This window comes from Corvus brachyrhynchos, unplaced genomic scaffold (genome assembly GCF_000691975.1).
Source record: "Corvus brachyrhynchos isolate BGI_N302 unplaced genomic scaffold, ASM69197v1 scaffold245, whole genome shotgun sequence".
Classification (NCBI taxonomy): Eukaryota; Metazoa; Chordata; class Aves; order Passeriformes; family Corvidae; genus Corvus; species Corvus brachyrhynchos.
The window spans coordinates 6,495,486-6,503,075 of record NW_008238988.1 but is presented as its reverse complement, the minus strand read 5'-3'; the positions used below and the strand labels follow the sequence as shown (position 1 = coordinate 6,503,075).

The 7,590-nt window shown below is 47.0% G+C and overlaps 1 long non-coding RNA gene across 1 annotated transcript in view; it reads left to right on the top strand.

Moving 5' to 3' along the window:
• The first annotated feature begins 2,049 nt into the window (after positions 1 to 2,049).
• Positions 2,050 to 7,590, top strand: part of LOC108447819 — a 30,809-nt gene continuing 25,268 nt past the window's right edge. Inside the window, exon 1 of the long non-coding RNA XR_001863511.1 lies at positions 2,050 to 4,436. This is a non-coding gene — a long non-coding RNA (uncharacterized LOC108447819). The remainder of the gene's footprint in view (positions 4,437 to 7,590) is intronic.

Below are 7,590 nucleotides of genomic sequence, written 5' to 3'. Positions count from 1 at the left end.
ACGAGCAGGAATTTCCCCATGGAAAGGGTGGTTCTTGCTGATCCCAGAGCTGCAAACCAGCAGCAAATCCAAGAGTTCCCATGGGATTCGGTGTGGGGTGACCAAAAGGGACATTCCTGTTCCATAGAATCGTGGAATCATGGAATGGTTTGGGATGGAAGGGAAGTTGAAGATCATTTAATCAAATCCCTGCCATGGCAGGGACACCTCCCACTGTGCCAGGCTGCTCCCAGCCCCAATGTCCAGCCTGGCCTTGGGCACTGCCAGGGATCCAGGGGCAGCCCCAGCTGCTCTGGCAATTCCAGCCCAGCCCCTGCCCACCCTCCCAGCCAGCAATTCCCAATTCCCAATGTCCCACCTAACCCACTCTCTTTTAGTTTAAAACATTCCCCCTTTCCCTATCGCTCCATGCCCATGGAAAATTCCCTCTCCCTCATTTTTATCACTCCCAAAAGGCCTCAATGTCCTCAAGTCCCTTTCACCACCCGACACATCCTGCCTGGGGCTGGATGATGGAACCACAGAATCCCAGACTGGTTTGGGTGGGATGGAACCTTCAAGACCATCCCATTCCAAACCCTGCCATGGGAGGATGGAATTGTTCGGGATTTGGCTCCCGCCCATGGTGCTGTTGTTACCCAGCAGGATGTGGATGTTCCTGCTCCTGGTTTTGTGGGTTCACACCCAGCTCTGGCTGCAAAACTCAGCCCTGTGCTGTGAAATAATCAAAAGAATCCCGTGCCCTGCTGTGCCGACATTCCCTGGCATGGGAACAGCGAATCCCTGGGATTTGGGAAAGAAGTGGATCCCATTTAATTAACCAGTGACAAACAGGGCTGCTCAATCCATTGGGTGGCCACAATGATGGCAACAAAATTGGAATTTTCCATCCTGGAAATCACAAAAAAAAGCCCATTAAAAATGTACTCCTTCCCAAAGATTTGTTGGACAAAGAAGGAGTGAACGAGGAGAACTCCAGGATGGCTGACATTCCAAAAATAATGAGTGTCTTGTGCATTATCAACAGAAAAAGTCAGGGAAAAAAGGGAATTCTTGTGAAGGCACAGGGAAATATCAATCCACAGCACTCCTGCTGCCAAAGTTGCCCCCGTTGCACTATGGAAATGAACCTTGGGAATTCTTTGGAATAACGCAATCAGAGTGAGTTTATTTCCCTGAATAAAATGAAATCCCATCGGAGCCTCTGCATTCTCCATCATTCAGGGGGAAACAATTAAATTGTTCCAGGAGCTCCTCGCTGCAGCCACTCCATGCTAAACACAGGATGGATTTGATTAGCAGGAGATCTTTCCATGGGCATGGAATGACTTTGGAGTGCACTCTGCTGGACATGGACCAAGGGATTCAGCACCACCCGATCCTGCTTTATTTTCCAACCCCAAATCCATGCAGGAATCAGTTCCCCTTCCAGAAAAACCCACAGTGATTAAGGATGAAAAGGAATATCTTTATTTTAATCCAGTTTTGAGGGGAGATGATGGGATGCCGGGAGTTTCCTCCTGGATCACGTGGGATGGAACCTCTTGGGAAGGCGCTAAGGGATCAGTCTCACATTTGCCAGGAAGCTGGAGATGAACAAATTAAATTTTCCCTGGGTTATTGCACTTCAGGTGTCGCTGGTGATTCCTGGCCATGGACAGGGAGCTTAGAGGTGTCTGGAAAAAAGTGTTAATAAAATTCCAGCAGCGTGGAGCTGGATTAGGATTTGGAATATTCCCAGCTGAGGTGGTGTAAGGTGTGAGGATGATGAGGCCCTGGAACTGATTTCCAGAGAATCATGGAATCATTGAGGTTGGAAAAGCCCTCCCAGCCCACTGAGTCCACCCCGTGCCCGATGCCCACCTTGTCCCCAGCCCAGAGCTCTGAGTGCCACCTCCAGGAATTCCTTGGACACCTCCAGGGATGGGCACTCCAAAGCTCCCTGGGCAGCCCCTGCCAAGGCCTGAGCACCCTTTCCATGGGGAAATTCCCCCCCCGGCTGCCCCCTCCTGTCAGGGACTTGTGCAGAGCCACAAGGTCCCCCCTGAGCCTCCTTTTCCCCAGCCTGAGCCCCTTTCCAGCTCCCTCAGCCGCTCCTGGGGCTCCAGCCCCTTCCACATGGTGACTTCACTGCCTGTGACCTTCTGACCATCGTTTGTCTGTCCCACAACAACAGCACAAACACCGAGCACAGCCCTCCCCTTGACAGCCCAGGACAAAGACCCTCCCTGCAATCCTCCCCTGCGCTCTGAATCCAATTATTTTTCCCAATTCAGGCCAATGAAAGGAATCTGAGACTAAAATCGAGAGGAATTTGGCATCAGGTGCATTTCGAGGCGTAGTCGAGGTGAAATGGACGGGAACGGCTCCTGGCTCTCAACGCGGGGTTGTAATTGTGTAATAAGCACCGAGTTTGCTGCAAAATCTGTCTTTTAATTTCTCTCCAGTTTAGGAGGCACTTCACACACCTGCCTAATAATTTGAACAATAATAGCTCACGGCAACGAGTTCTCCAGGTGAATTCCAGACATTAATTGCTCCTTTTTCATCTCTTTTTAGCCAAGATGTTTTTCTGTTCCTGTTCCAGATGAGTCAGGCTTTTCCTTCCCCGTTTTAATGTCTCTTTTTCATCTGTGCAAGCTGGGTTCAAAGGGGGAACCTCTTTCAGTTCAGCTTGGGTGAAATCCAATCCGTTTGGAGCATCCTTTGCCTTATTTTCCTGCTTTTCCAATGGGATGAGCAGGAAGGAGCAGCCCATGATGGACATCCTCAGAGTCAGCGTGAAGGGAAGTTTGGATTTTTGCAATCACCAATCTTCCTGGACAAACTGGGGAAGGAGTTGGTGGTGGATGTGATGGAGGATCAGGGATATGGAATCTCATGGAGCTACTCCTCAAAGGAATTGCCCAATAAATTCAAATATCAATTATTCTCGGAATCTTTGATATTCTCTTCAAATTCCTGCCTTTTGAGGGCAAAACATATCTGGCCACTTTATTAACAAGCTATCAGTTATTTATGGAATTCCTGTATTATTCATAAACCAGAAAAGCAAAGCGGGTTTCCCTACTGAAGGGCACAAGTGGGAGCAGGAAGAAGGAAAAAGTCCCCTCCCATACAACAATTATTTGAGGATAAATTACGGAATTTTAAAGATCACTTTTCAGATGGGACAACTCTTCATTCCACAAGAGATGGTTTGGATTATTTTCACTTGGAACTGGGAGTTTCCACCCAGTTTCTGGGATGAAAGGGTTTGATTTAGGATTTGAGCCAGATTTCAGAGGAGACAGGCTCGGAATTTTCTGTCCTGATTTAATTATTCAGCTTTGTTGTTGTTTCAGAATACCTTGGGTTCTCCTCAAGTTTTACAGCCGTCAGTGAGGTCGGAGAGGCACCACTCTGAGGTGGTTTTGTGGGATTGATGGGATTGTGCAGGGCCAGGACTCTGATCCTTGTGGGTCCCTTCCGACTTGGGATATTCCATGATTTTAAGCAGGATTTTTCCACCCTGAGCCTCATGGTTCAACCTTACCCTTTGCATCTTTGGTCTCTGTGGAAATCATTCCAAAATCATTTCTAACCTGATTTTATTTTGTGTTTCATCCATGTCGTAAATAATTAAGGTCACTTTGCCATCCAGCTTCGAGTCACATTTGCATAAATTCATATTAAACCCATTTTTGGTAAAAATCTTGATGGTGGTTCTTTGAGGGACCCTAAATCACTCATTTGGGATGACTTTTGAAGTCAGCAGGAGCCTAAATCAGGACCTGATGCAGTTTGCTGAGAAAAAAATCAAGATTTTATGGATAATATGAGCGGTTTTTTTGTATTGCTTGTGGGGTCTTCTTGATGAAGGAAAAATGCACTGGGAATGGTTTTCCCTATGAAAGGAAGCTTGGAATGGACCTTGGAATCCATCTGGGAGTTGCCAGCATCAACAGGATGGAAAAGCAACTCCCCCAGAGCAAAAGCTGAGTTTCCTCATTCCCACCTCCATCAAAATGAATGGAAGCAAAACCTTGAATAATTCCAAGCCTGGAAAACTGGGAAAATACATGAGGGAAAATAAATATAAGGATAAAAGAGGGGTTGAAGGTCGGGATGATTTAGCCATGGGATAGTTCTGCCTTTGATGGAAAGGATTATAAAGGATTTTCTCCAAAGCCGGGGCTGATAAATGATTGTGTTTGACTGCATCCCACACTCGGGAATTCCCTGGGATTTGGTTTTTTCCTTTAATTATCCAAATGTGATAAGAGGAGCTCATTCTCCTCTCTCCCAACAGGGACGAGGAAGAAGCTCCCAACATGAAACAGTTTGCTCAGAGCTGCACCTTTGCTTGGCCTCAGGCAGCTCCATCCCGATTAAAGCACGGGAAGAATTGGAAAACACGGGAAGAGCTGGAAAACACGGGAAGAACTGGAAAACAGGTTCTGTGTTAATAAACACCACTGAGAATTTGCTTTCCAGGCACAGTTTTAAAGGAATCTGAAGGATTGAATCCTGGATATCAATGTGGAAACAGAGACTTGGAGTCTTTGGTGTCCTCCACCAGGGAAATCCCACAGGGAAGTGCAAGGATTTGGAGGAATTGTCTCAATAAGGAGATGTCTTTGGGAATTTTCGTGCCTGGTTCAGAGCAGAGATTCCTCTGGGCATGTCCTGTCCATGGGCAGGGACATCTCCCACTGTCCCAGGCTGCTCCAAGCCTCATCCAACCTGGCCTGGGACACTTCCAGAGATCCAGGGGCAGCCGTCAGCTTCTCTGGGCACCCTTAGGCCTCCCCACCTTCCCAGCCAGGAATTCCTTCCTAAAATATTCCCACCAGGAGATCAAACACCCCACCAGTAGCTGGGTAAAGCCACAGATTTCCCTGGAAGTACAGGAACCTCAAGGATCCTGAGAATGAGCAGAGAATTCCCAGCAGGGAATGTCTGGAAAGGCCAATTCTTATACTCAGAAAGGATGAAAGGAAAATGAGAGTGGCCAACAGATGATGTGAGTGTGCACACAAAAAGGGCTAAATAGGAAGGAAATTAGAGATAATTCAGAAAACTCAAATGCTGCATGAAATTCCCTTTGTTTTCCATAAGGAGAAGGAATCCAGGAGTCAGAACCCTCCATCCTTCTGAAATGAAAGTGATGCAGCCAAAATTGCAGGATAGGAGAGGCAAGAAAACCTCCAAGTGCTGCGTGTGGAGAAGCTGAATTTTAATCTTGCTGCATTTTTCACTCCTTTTGGTACCGAAAAAACCCCAAGAGAAAATTCCACTCTCAAGATCTTGAGAGTCAGATCTTGGTGGGTTTAAAACATCCAAAAAAAAACCACTGGGAAGGGCCTGGGAAGTTCCAAAATTGATTGGATAACTCATTATTCTGCTCAGCCTCCCAATTCTTCCCAAAGGAAAGAGTAATTAAGGCTGTGGAAGCAAAGGAGACCAAAGGATAATTTCCATCCTCGTTTATCTCGGTTAAATTACAGCAGAGACATCGCCCACCTTCTTATCTTTCAGATATGGAAACAGGTTCTTAGATAAGGGAAATGTAGCGGGTCCAAGTGATCTCATTTAAGGGCAGCATTTGACTTTGCTCCCCACAGGGAATTATTCCTAAAGGTGGAGATGCTGGGATAAATCCCTGTATTTCCAGCTGGTCCGTCTATGCTGAGCAGGAATTTCATGGGATGCAGAGGGAACTGCTCTGCCTTGGACAGATCCTATATAGAAAGAGCTCCAGGGTGGAAATTTGGGATATAACAGGTGCTTGTCCCAAGGAGTTTGGCTCCAGAGGATCCCAGATTTGTTTGGGCTGGAAGGGATTTAAATCCCATCATGTTCCAAGGGCAGGGACACCTTCCACTATCCCAGGTTGCTCCAAACTTCATCCAGCCTTGGACTTTTCCATCTGCCCCGGCTCATCCAGCTCAGCACATCCTCCCTTTGCCAGGTGGGACATGGAAATGCTGAATTAATCCTTGGATTTATTGAATATTTCCCAAATTCCACAGGAAGTAACTTCACCCCAATTTTGCCATCCGTGGTATTTGACCAGATTTTAAATTCACGGAATTTGAGGGTAATTTAGGTTCGGAGGGATTTATGGAATTCCTTGGACCCAACATTCCTCTCGAAGCAGTGCAAAGTCAAATGAGGTAACCCCGAGTTCAGGCCAGTTTATTTCTGGATATCTCCAAGGATAAAGATTCCTTCTTACAGTCAGGATGAATTCACACATTTCTCCTTCCAAGAACTTTTCCCGCTTCATCTGTTTGCACAATTTTCCCAAGGAGCCAGGACTTTATTCACACCCTCCAAAATCTTATAATCTTAAATAAAAACCCCAAAACCTCTGGGAATGGGAAATCAGAGCTGGCTCCACCAAGGTGGGGTTTGGGAGACAAAAAGGCCAAAAAAAAAAAAAAAAGATAATTGTTCAGCCCTAATAATTATTTCCTTTGGAAAGAGTCGGAACTCCGTGTCTTGGGAATTTCTGGAGAAAGTGGAAGTTTCACACCTGGAAAATGACTAAAACCTCCCACCCCCACAGGTGAAGGTGGTGTAAAATCCTGTAAAATCGTGTGTTCCCTTCAGGAACGGGCTGCTCCAGCCTGGATTCCCTGGAGGGTCACAAATCCCACCAGCAAACCTGGGCTCCTCTATCCATGGTCCTGCCAGGACCCTGCTCCAGGCTGTGCTCCTCTCTCCATGGTCCTGCCAGGACCCTGCTCCAGGCTGGGCTTCCCACAGGATCACAACCTCCTTTGGCCACATCCCCTGCTCCAGTGTGGGATTCTCCACGGGATTCTCCCCCTTTCTTAACTCTTTTGTTCCCAAAACCCTGCTGGTGTTGCTGCTGGGCTCAGCCTTGACGTGGAGCCGGTGGAATTCCTTGACCGGGAGCCCATGGAATTGGTTCCATCAGGAACGGGGCAAGCTTTTGTCACCTTCTCAGAGATGCTACCCCTGCAGCCCCATTGCCACCAAAACCTTGCCCAAAAACCCAAACCACCTCAAAATAAAACATTTTTGTGCATTGAGTCCTGAGAGTTGTAATACACGTGGTGGTTTTTGGGGCATTCCTCACTCTGGGGCAGAGAATCTTCATTAATTATGTTTTAATTATGTTACTAATCAATCCTCAGAGATGAAAACAAATAAATTTTGCAGCTGTGGCCCTGAACTTGTTTCATTTCGTGCTCACACTTGGTGCGACACCAAACGTGTCCCTCTGCTCGTGCCTCGGTTCCCTCAGCAGAGCTTCCCCTCGCAGCTAAAATCACACAAAGCTCATCAACCTTGACGAACTCATTAATGACAGCACTCAGGTAATTATGGCGATGAAGGCCATGGAAGTTCTTAAATAAATTAGAGGGGCTGTGCCAGAATGTGGCCTTTTTAGCAGGATTTATGACAACTTGGGGGGCCACTGAGCTCCTCCGGGACCGAGGGATTCTGCTTTGCCCCCTTAAATCTGCCACCAAACACAAGAAGAGGAAACGGTAACAGCGATGGTTATATGGGAATAAAAGAAGGGTCAAGGACACCAAATTCCTGAATTGTGGGTTAGGTGGGATTTTAGGGAAA